Raw genomic sequence first — 9,787 nt, 5'->3', positions numbered from 1 at the left:
GCTCCAGGGGGGGAGGCTACAGTACAACTCCTGATCCCCCAGACAACCGTTTGAATGGTAGGGCCTTCAGCAGAAGTCCCGGCGGGGACGTTAAGAACCTCGGAAGCAGGAGGCTGGAACTAACCTGACAGAAGCAGAGCGATGATCCTGGGACGGTATTCCGCTCAACGGTTATCCATACACAGGGCAGAGGAGGCAGTCACGGTCACACACACAAACACACACACACACACACACTAACACACGCGAGCGCGGCAGCGACCGGCGGGTGGCACCGGTAGCCAGTGTAGCAGCTGGTCCTGCGACCGGAAGCGACTCTCCGGCAAACGGATCGAGGTTCCTTCATCCGGTCGTCATGGCAACGACACAACGGTCGCTCGGAGCAACTCACACTCACACACACACACACACACACACACCACACACAAAGCCGCCGAAGGGGTGCCGGCCGAAACGGTCCCGAAGCCACCTGTCACGAACACACGAAGTCACAACGCGGAGTGGCGCCGTCGCGTTTTGGCGGGAGCGCGCGGGACGGGGCAGCGACCTGTCGGACTGCCGCCCAAACAACAACTAACCGACGGCGGAGCGGCGAGGGCGAGGCGGCCGGCAGGCGACGGAGCGGCGTGGCCGGGTCGGCGGACCTCGCGGCGCTGATGCGTTTCAAGCCCCTCCCCCCCCCCTCTCTCTCTCTCTCTCTCTCTCTCTCTCATTCCCTTCCCGCGGCCATCCTCGCTCTCTCCCCCTCCCCCCGCTGCCCGGTTGACTCACCTGTGCCGGCGAGTGGCTCGTCTCGTCCTCCTCCCCCCCCCCCCCCCCTGCGCTCCGTCACGCTCGGGCGCACGGCGGTGCGCGGCAGGGCGTTATCCGAAGCTACCCGAACCCTTCCGAAGGGCCGAAGGCTGGCCGGAGGAGCAACACTGCGCGCAGACTCCGGGAGATTCGTTTTCGTCGCTCTGTCTCTCTCGCACCTGCAAGGGACGCCTCATGAGTGCGAGAGAGACAGCCGCGAGACCGACCCTCGGAATCTCAATGCACTGTAAATGTCTGGGCTGCACCAACGTATTATGCTGGATGGAGATTTTCTCCATAATACCAATAAAATTCGTAATAAAGCAATAAGTTACAGTGAATTCTAAATAGTGTGCTATAAAGTCAGCTGCTCCACCATAATATGGAACATTTTCGCCATAATATCTAGAATCTTCACTGTACAACATTTGAGAGTGTGATGCACACTGCGCTATGAAGCTGCTCGCCGCCGCCTCGACCCGCACTGCCAAAACCGGCGCACAGTGGGCCAGAAGATCGGTAGAGGTGGACAAAATTCTAGACGCGTTTTGACGGTTTTGACCTCCAGAGTCGCTAAAGGTGATCCCACAATGAGTCGGTCGGTCGCTCACGGTCGGTCGGACAGTCGATCAGTAACATCACCAACCGGTGGCTTCGGCAAGAGCGTCGCCCACCAAGAGAGGAAGGACCGGGGTTCGATACCCAGCCCCTTCATTCTTTTCCTTCGCTACCGCTTCCCCTACGATCATTCTGAGTTTAGGCACCTATCGCAAGTATAACGGTGGTTCAGAGGGCGAGAGGTTCGGATGCTACGACTAGGGTGTAGGTTCGAATCCTAGACATAGATGTATCTTTTCATCAGTTTAGCACTTGAATTTGGTTTGATGAGTGCAACTTTCGGGGCGACCACTTGTATGCCGGTTGGTGGCCGAGGATGCTTAGGTGTCGGACGCCACGTGAAGGGTCTGGGTTCAAATCCTCGACGCGTTTCTGTTTTCCAAGTTAGCGGCTCCTCTCTGGTGCCAGCAGTACGAGTTTCGGACTGCACATGAGAAGGGTGGTAGTGGCCGATGGTGCTGAGGCGTCATCCTCCGAGAGCAAGGTCTGGGTTCGATTCCCGGGCGCTTGACTCTTTTCCAAGTTTGTGGCTCTACACTGGTGCCATCAGTACGAGTTACGATTTAGGAAGATATAAGGTAGTCGGTGGCCGAGGGTGTCAATGGGTAGCGCTTACAGCTAGAGAGGTCTGGGTTCAACTCCCAGACAAGGCCGAACATAGGAAGGAGCCGGCATGAGAATGACTTGGGTCGAGGCAAAATAATCGGCCTTGTCTGGGAATTGAACCCAGACCTCTCTAGCTGTAAGCGCTACCCATTGACACCCTCGGCCACCGACTACCTTTTATCTTCCTAAATCGTAACTCGTACTGATGGCACCAGTGTAGAGCCACAAACTTGGAAAAGAGTCAGGCGCCCGGGAATCGAACCCAGACCTTGCTCTCGGAGAACGACGCCTCAGCACCATCGGCCACTACCACCCTTCTCATGTGCAGTCCGAAACTCGTACTGCTGGCACCAGAGAGGAGCCGCTAACTTGGAAAACAGAAACGCGTCGAGGATTTGAACCCAGACCCTTCACGTGGCGTCCGACACCTAAGCATCCTCGGCCACCAACCGGCATACAAGTGGTCGCCCCGAAAGTTGCACTCATCAAACCAAATTCAAGTGCTAAACTGATGAAAAGATACATCTATGTCTAGGATTCGAACCTACACCCTAGTCGTAGCATCCGAACCTCTCGCCCTCTGAACCACCGTTATACTTGCGATAGGTGCCTAAACTCAGAATGATCGTAGGGGAAGCGGTAGCGAAGGAAAAGAATGAAGGGGCTGGGTATCGAACCCCGGTCCTTCCTCTCTTGGTGGGCGACGCTCTTGCCGTAGCCACCGGTTTTTTTTGTAAAATTTGTTTATTGTCAAAATTAAAATAGGTATACAACATTTTGCTGAGAGGGTACATTACATTTAGTTGATTTTATACATCGGAATAAATTAGTTGTTTTGTATAGTTGTTTGTTGGGGTTGTGCATAAAGTTTTTATTTTATTTATTGTTTTTGTAGTGTTACCGTACAGCTTTGAATTGTTGAGGTGCATTTATTTAACGCATGTAGTTTGTTGTTACCTATTTTAGCCTAATACACTTGCGTTTAGATTGGACAAGCTTATACAAATTTTACACTTTTGGACGGGATAGAAATTTTGAAAGCCTAAATTATTTTAAACATTTTACAATATTTTTTGTGTACCGGAGCAGAAGATTTTTACAGGGCTTTTGAATTTGCAATTTTTTGCGGTACAGTAGTTTTTGAGTACTTGATGACTACGGTAGCAAGGATTTGTACATATTATCTGCCGAAGCAGGAGCTTTACCTGGTGACTACTAGTTAACGGAGAACGTAGTTGCTTATTAGTACCTTACTATGCTAAGAGTGTAAACACAGTTAGTACACTATCACAGTACACAGTACACTATCACAGAATTTAAATGACTAGATTTATTTAAGAGGGAGCCTGTTAATAAAGTCCCCAAAAATCTTTGTACTGGTGGTGCCCAGGGCTTGCCGGGCCTCCTCCAAAAAGGCTTTGAAGTTGCCCTCGGTGTGCTCCGCCAGGGGCGCTTCTATGATGAAGCGCACGGCCTTGCCCATCACCCAGTGGATGGTATTATCCAGCTGCTTTGGCGTCCACTCCCGATCCGGGCGCATGAGTTGGTCGGCGCTCGTCCTGGCCACCTTCTTGTCCATCCACTGCCTGATCGTCCTGGCTCCGGTGCACTCGGCCAGGCGGTGCCGCAGCGTGTCCTGCGCCCCGCAGGTAGTGCACGCCGCCGTCGTGGCGAGCCCGTGCCGCTGCAGCTTGTCGCCCGTGGGGTGGATGTTGTGCACCACGATGAACCACGCCGACCTGGTGGCGGTTGGTGATGTTACTGATCGACTGTCCGACCGACCGTGAGCGACCGACCGACTCATTGTGGGATCACCTTAACTGGGACTCGAACCAAACATGCGACCCCACCAATGGATTCCTCATTCGGAGAGCAATCCATTGGTGGGGTCACACGTTCGGTTCGAGAGCAATCCATTGGTGGGGTCACACGTTCGGTTCGAGTCCCATTCAGCGACTCTAGAGCTCACGCGTCTAAAGTTTTGTCCTCATCCGCCAAATGTGCGGTGGAGGTCGTATGCAGCCTTACTTAATCTGTTCGGAAGCTCAGGGCGCGAGTGCATAAAGGTTTACAGGATGCAAACGAACGTGACAAAATTCACACTCTGACGAGTGTCACGTCACACTGTCGAGTAACAGTGTAACACCCCGTACGGCAGGCCTTGGCACTCGCGAAAAAAAATGGCTCTAACGAGACGCCCACTCACCCCACAAGACACTCTCGTTTTTTTTGTTTTTTTTTTTTCTTTTTCTGCCGAGACGATCGAGAGACGCCGGCCGTTCCTCGGTCCGCCTGCCAATCAGAATCCGGCCTTCGATGTTCCTCCAATGATGACGCCCCTCGTCCCTTGTCAGTCAAAGTGCTGGTTAGTACACTGATTCCGCACACTGCGGTCATCAGTCGGTCTCTCTCGCACCGGAAAGGCGCGGCCCATGAGTGCGAGAGAGAGAGAGAGAGAGAGAGAGAGAGAGAGAGAGAGAGAGAGAGAGAGAGAGAGAGAGAAAGAGAGAGAGAGAGAGAGACAGACAGACAGACAGAGAGCTCCCACTCAGTCTACAGAGCACTGCAAGGCCGTGCTGCGTTCGCGTGCCGAACGTCAAGTACGCAAATACTCACTGCGTGAACGACAAAGAACGGATCTATGGCCGCGCACAGTAGGCCAGAAGACCGGTGGAGGCGGCTCAAACTCCGGACGCGTTTTGAGCTCCAGAGTCGCTAATGGGACTCGAACCGAACGTGTGACCCCACCAATGGACTGCTCTACGAACGAGGAATCCATTGGTGGGGTCACGGGTTCGGTTCTAGTCCTGTTTAGCCACTCTGGAGCTCTAAACGCGTCTAGAATTTTGGCCACCTGCGTCCGTCTTCTGGCCCACTGTGGGGAGGGAGAAGGGGGAGGCTGGAGAGAGAGGGGAGGGGGGGGGGGAGAGAGACCGATTGAAAATCGGAGCCGAAAACTGCGCCGCCAAGTAGTGGCACTGGTTCCGTTGCTCGGCCAGCACTGCCGTTGCCGGTCTTGTTGGTTGAGCACTGTGGAGGCCTGATTCCGAGAGTCGTTTTCGTCGCTCTGTCTCTCTCGAACCTGTACGGGACGCCCCATGAGTGCGAGAGAGACAGTGCGACGAAAACGACTCTCGGAATCAGTGTGCTGGAAGCACTGGAAGAGCCGCCGCGGAATCGGTCGGTCAAATCAGTGATTAGCACTGCGGGACTGTTCTGACTGTGCAGGGACCACGGAACGAAGGACTAATGGCTACGCAAACTAGCGACAAAGTGAATGAATGAACGAACGAACGAATGAATGAATGAATGAATGAATGAATGAATGAATGAATGAATGAATGAATGAATGAATGAATGAATGAATGAATGAATGAATGAATGAATGAATGGATGAATTAGGCCGATACTCAGTGGGCGTTTTTGGGTTTTCCAGTGGGCCGGACGAACGACGCGGGCCTGTCCCTTCACTGGAAGAGAGCACTGAGAAACTTATCGTAAACAGACACTCCAGTCCCCGAACCCCGAACTTATCTGGTCTCGGAACACGGCCGCTGCAATCTGGCTCCCGCTATCCTGGCATTTCGACACTGCAATTTCACTTCAGCCATACCGACGAGGCCGACAGGCCTCAGTGGGCCAGAAGACCGGTGGAGGCGGTCAAAATCCCGGACGCGTGTTGAGCCCCAAAGTCACTAATGGGCCTCGAACCGAACGTGTGACCCCACCAATGGATTGCTCTCCGAACGAGGAATCCATTGGTGGGGTCACACGCTTGATTCGAGTCCTGTTTAACGACTCTGGAGCTCAAATACGCGTCTAGAGTTTTGGCCGCCTCCACTGGTCTTCCGGCCCACTGTGCAGGCCAACGACCGACGACTGTGCCGCATTGCTCCACCAATAACAGTGGAACAGCGGAAACAAGAACACAGAGCACGCGTTAAGATCGGCCGCCGATCGACACCTTCATTTTATCGCCCTCTCCTTGTTCCGCACCTGTTGAACCACTTCTATCGCGGCGATCAAACGGAGAGGTGCCCTGTGATCCACGCCACTGTAGCTGTAACAACAATCGATGCAGGGGACTAATTGTTGTCCTTCGGAAAAGCATTCTACGCGATAAGCGCCACAAAACAAAACACAACAGGTTCCATCACAAATCGCTTTGAGTGCATCGGCACCGTTTCCTCACACTAAATGTTACGTACAATTTTGTACGAGACATCACAGTTTTTAGTGCTCATGAAATTTTCGTGCAATTTTCGTACGAAAACCTGCACATTTTTCCCAATTTTTGTACAAAATTGTGCAAAATTTTGTACAAATTTGTACAAAAAGTTCGTGTGCGGAAAAAAAACTGTGATATCTCGTAAAAAATTTGTACAAAAACATTAAGTGTGCTCCAACTCTAGCAGACACACAGCTGTGTGCAGGCAAACGCGGGAGGAGGGAAGATGGGGAGAGAGGCGCACTGGCTCTGAAATCCGAGGAAACGGGGAAGGGGGCACTGGCTTCGAAATCCGACATGCAAAATCCGACACGCGGTCTCGAAACAGGGGCCTGACCAGCCTGTCGCAGCGAGGCGCTCTCGGAGGCACTGCACAGTGGGCCACAAGACCGGTGGAGGCGGCCAAAATCCCGCACGCGTTTTGAGCTCCAGAGTCGCTAAATGGGACTCGAACCGAACGTGTGACCCCACCAATGGATTGCTCTCCGAACGAGGAATCCATTGGTGGGGTCACACGCTCGCTTCGAGTCCTGTTTAGCGACTCTGGAGCTCAAAACGCGTCTAGAGTTTTGGCCGCCTCCACTGGTCTTCTGGCCCACTGTGCGCTGCTGTCCGATTGGGACACTCCGCCAAGGGGAGCACGGCGTGAGCACGCCGTCGTCATCATCCCCGGTAGACAGGTCGGTGGACAGCCGGCACTTTTTGAGGCGACCGTTAAAAATACGCAACGACAAAAACAAAACGCAAGGACTTTTAGCAGGCGCTCAATGAGCACACCACCACCACCATCACCACGACCACCACGACCATCACCACCATCACCACCACCACCTTCACCACCACCACCACCACCACCAGCAACGCCCACCACCACCACGACCAACAACAACGCCAGCAACATCATCATCATCATCATCATCAACAACAACAGCCCTGTGACGCAACGCCGTCGTGCCCTCGGCGGTGCCGATCGCCCTGGACGTCCTGGAGTCCCGGCGGCGCCGAGGCCTTGCTCCGTTTTTATCTCTTTCCTTCCGGCGTAGAATTTGATACAAGGCGAGGCGACGATAGTTCGAGGCGGCGGTGCGTGTCGCGTCGGCCGATCAGTGGGGGCGATTCCGAAACCGCCACCCTGTCTCTCTCGCACTCCCAGAGCGGCTCGTGGCACAGTGGGCCAGAAGACCGGTGGAGGCGGTCAAAACCCTGGACGCGTTTTGAGCTAGTCGCTAAACAGGACTCGAACCGAACATGTGACCCCACCAATGGATTGCTCTCCGAACGAGGAATCCATTGGTGGGGGTCACACGTTCGATTCGAGTCCTGCACAGCGACTCTGGAGCTCAAAACGCGTCTAGAGTTTCGGCCGCCTCCACCGGTCTTCTGGCCCACTGTGCGAAGGGGTGCGAGAGAGATAGACGCTGCGCGCTGGCCGCGCCGGGAAGACGGCGGGGCGTTAAACACTGTGTAACGACCGGCGTCGAGACGTCCACTGATACGCGCGTTTCGCAATGAAATTCGAGTCGTAAGCTGAGCTCTGTACACCGCCGAAAAAGTCTGTGCACTGTAAAAAATTCCCTGCTTCTGTACTGAAATGGTCCGGAAAAATATAGTACGGAGGTACGAAGAGAAGTACGGAACGTCCGTACTTGCTCCATATGAACCATATGAGAGTCCCATAAGTGCGACAGAGATATGGCGGCGCAACGACCTCTTCTGACTCGCTCGGCTGTCTTGCGTTTGGCAGTGCATGCCGTCGGCATGCAGGCAGGACGGTCCATTCAGCAGGTTCCTCGAGACTCGGGCAAGACTCCGGTACTCCAGTGCAGTGGCGCGAGACGAATCCTGCTGAGATTCTGGGCGGAGGCAGCGACCGCGCTTCACAGTGGGCCAGAAGACCGGTGGAGGCGGACAAAATTCAAGACGCGTTTTGAGTTCCATAGTCGCTAAATGGGACTCGAACCGAACGTGTGACTCCACCAATGAATTGCTCTCCGAACGAGCAATCCATTGGTGGGGTCACACGTTCGGTTCAAGTCCCATTTAGCGACTCGGGCTCAAAACGCGTCGTAAGTTTTGGCCACCTCCACTGGTTCTTCTGGCCCACAGTGTGTGTGCCCGCCGTGGCCGAGCGCTCAGCGAGTGAGCGACCGGCGCGGGGAATCCGGGTTCAACTCCCGGCGAGGTCGGACGGTGCCTCACCGAGAGAAAGCGGGCGCCGCGACGCTGCCGTGCCTACAGTGCCGTGTCACGGCGGTGGTCCTGCCGAAATGTTTACAGTGAGAAACACGACGCCGCTGTCATCAGCGGGGGGCGTCCTGAAGCCACGTGACGTCGGACGCGGCACAGTGGGCCAGAAGACAGGTGGACGCGGTCAAAACCCCGGACGCGTTTTGAGCTCCAGAGTCGCTGATTGGGACTCGAACCGAACGTGTGACCCCACCAATGGATTGCTCGTTCGGAGAGCGATCCATTGGTGGGGTCACACGTCCGGTTCGAGTCCCATTCAGCGACTCTGGAGCTAAAAACGCGTCTAGAGTTTTGGCCGCCTCCGCCGGTCTTCTGGCCCACTGCGTGACGCCTGCGGATCGCAGGGTAGGCAGTGCCGCCTAGCAGCGGAGACCGGCGTGGCGGCCCAGCCCGCGGTCCGCAGGCGCCGTGCCTTCTGCGCTCAGCAGACTGATTCCGAGAGTCGGCTTCGTCGCTCTGCCTCTCTCGCACCTATACGGGACGCCGTATGAGTGCGAGAGACAGAGCGACGAAAACGACCCTCGGAATCAAGTCTGCGGCGCCGCCGGCACGCCACCGCGGACGACAAGGAGGGGAAAGGGAAGTCGTCGACGGGCTGCCGACTATGGGAGTAAACGACTCAAATTGGCCGTACCGCGGAGCGCCCCGCCCCGCCCCGCCCCGCCCGCGCACGCACCGCACTGTAGTTGCGGACCCCGGAAACCGGCAGGCCGGTGGTGGATGGCGGCGCGCGGCACTCGTATGAATTGTGCCAGCCACGCAGCCGCCGCACAGTGGGCCAGAAGGCCGGTGGAGGCGGTCAAAACACCGGACGCGTTTCGAGCCGCAGAGTCGCTAAATGGGACTCGAACCAAACGTGTAACCCCACCAATGGATTGCTCTCCGAACGGGGAATCCATCGGTGGGGTCACAAGTTTGATTCGAGTCCCATTTAGCGACTCTGGAGCTGAAACGCGTCCGGGGTTTTGGCCGCCTCCGCCCACTGTGCGACACGCCCCACAACCACCATGAGTGCGACAGAGACAGAGCGACGAAACGATCCTTTGGAGTCGCTCGTCTGTCTGCACCCACCCTTGAGGTTTTCGCTGACAATGAAACGACTCCAACCAGCTAACAGCGTCCAGTGTAGCTGCACTGTAACAGCGGTAAGACAGGTCACAGCCACAGCGTGCACACTGGCGGGGAGCGGCGACGTGAGACCGTTCCGGACAGCTTTCGATTTCCTTGGAAGGGGCTTACCTTGTCAGGTGCGGATCTAGTGGAGCTGCCGTACAGTGGGCCAGAAGGCCGACGCCG

Source organism: Thrips palmi, unplaced genomic scaffold (genome assembly GCF_012932325.1).
Source record: "Thrips palmi isolate BJ-2018 unplaced genomic scaffold, TpBJ-2018v1 HiC_scaffold_3, whole genome shotgun sequence".
Classification (NCBI taxonomy): domain Eukaryota; kingdom Metazoa; phylum Arthropoda; class Insecta; order Thysanoptera; family Thripidae; genus Thrips; species Thrips palmi.
The sequence above is the reverse complement of the archived record's forward strand: the minus strand, read 5'-3'. Positions refer to the sequence as shown.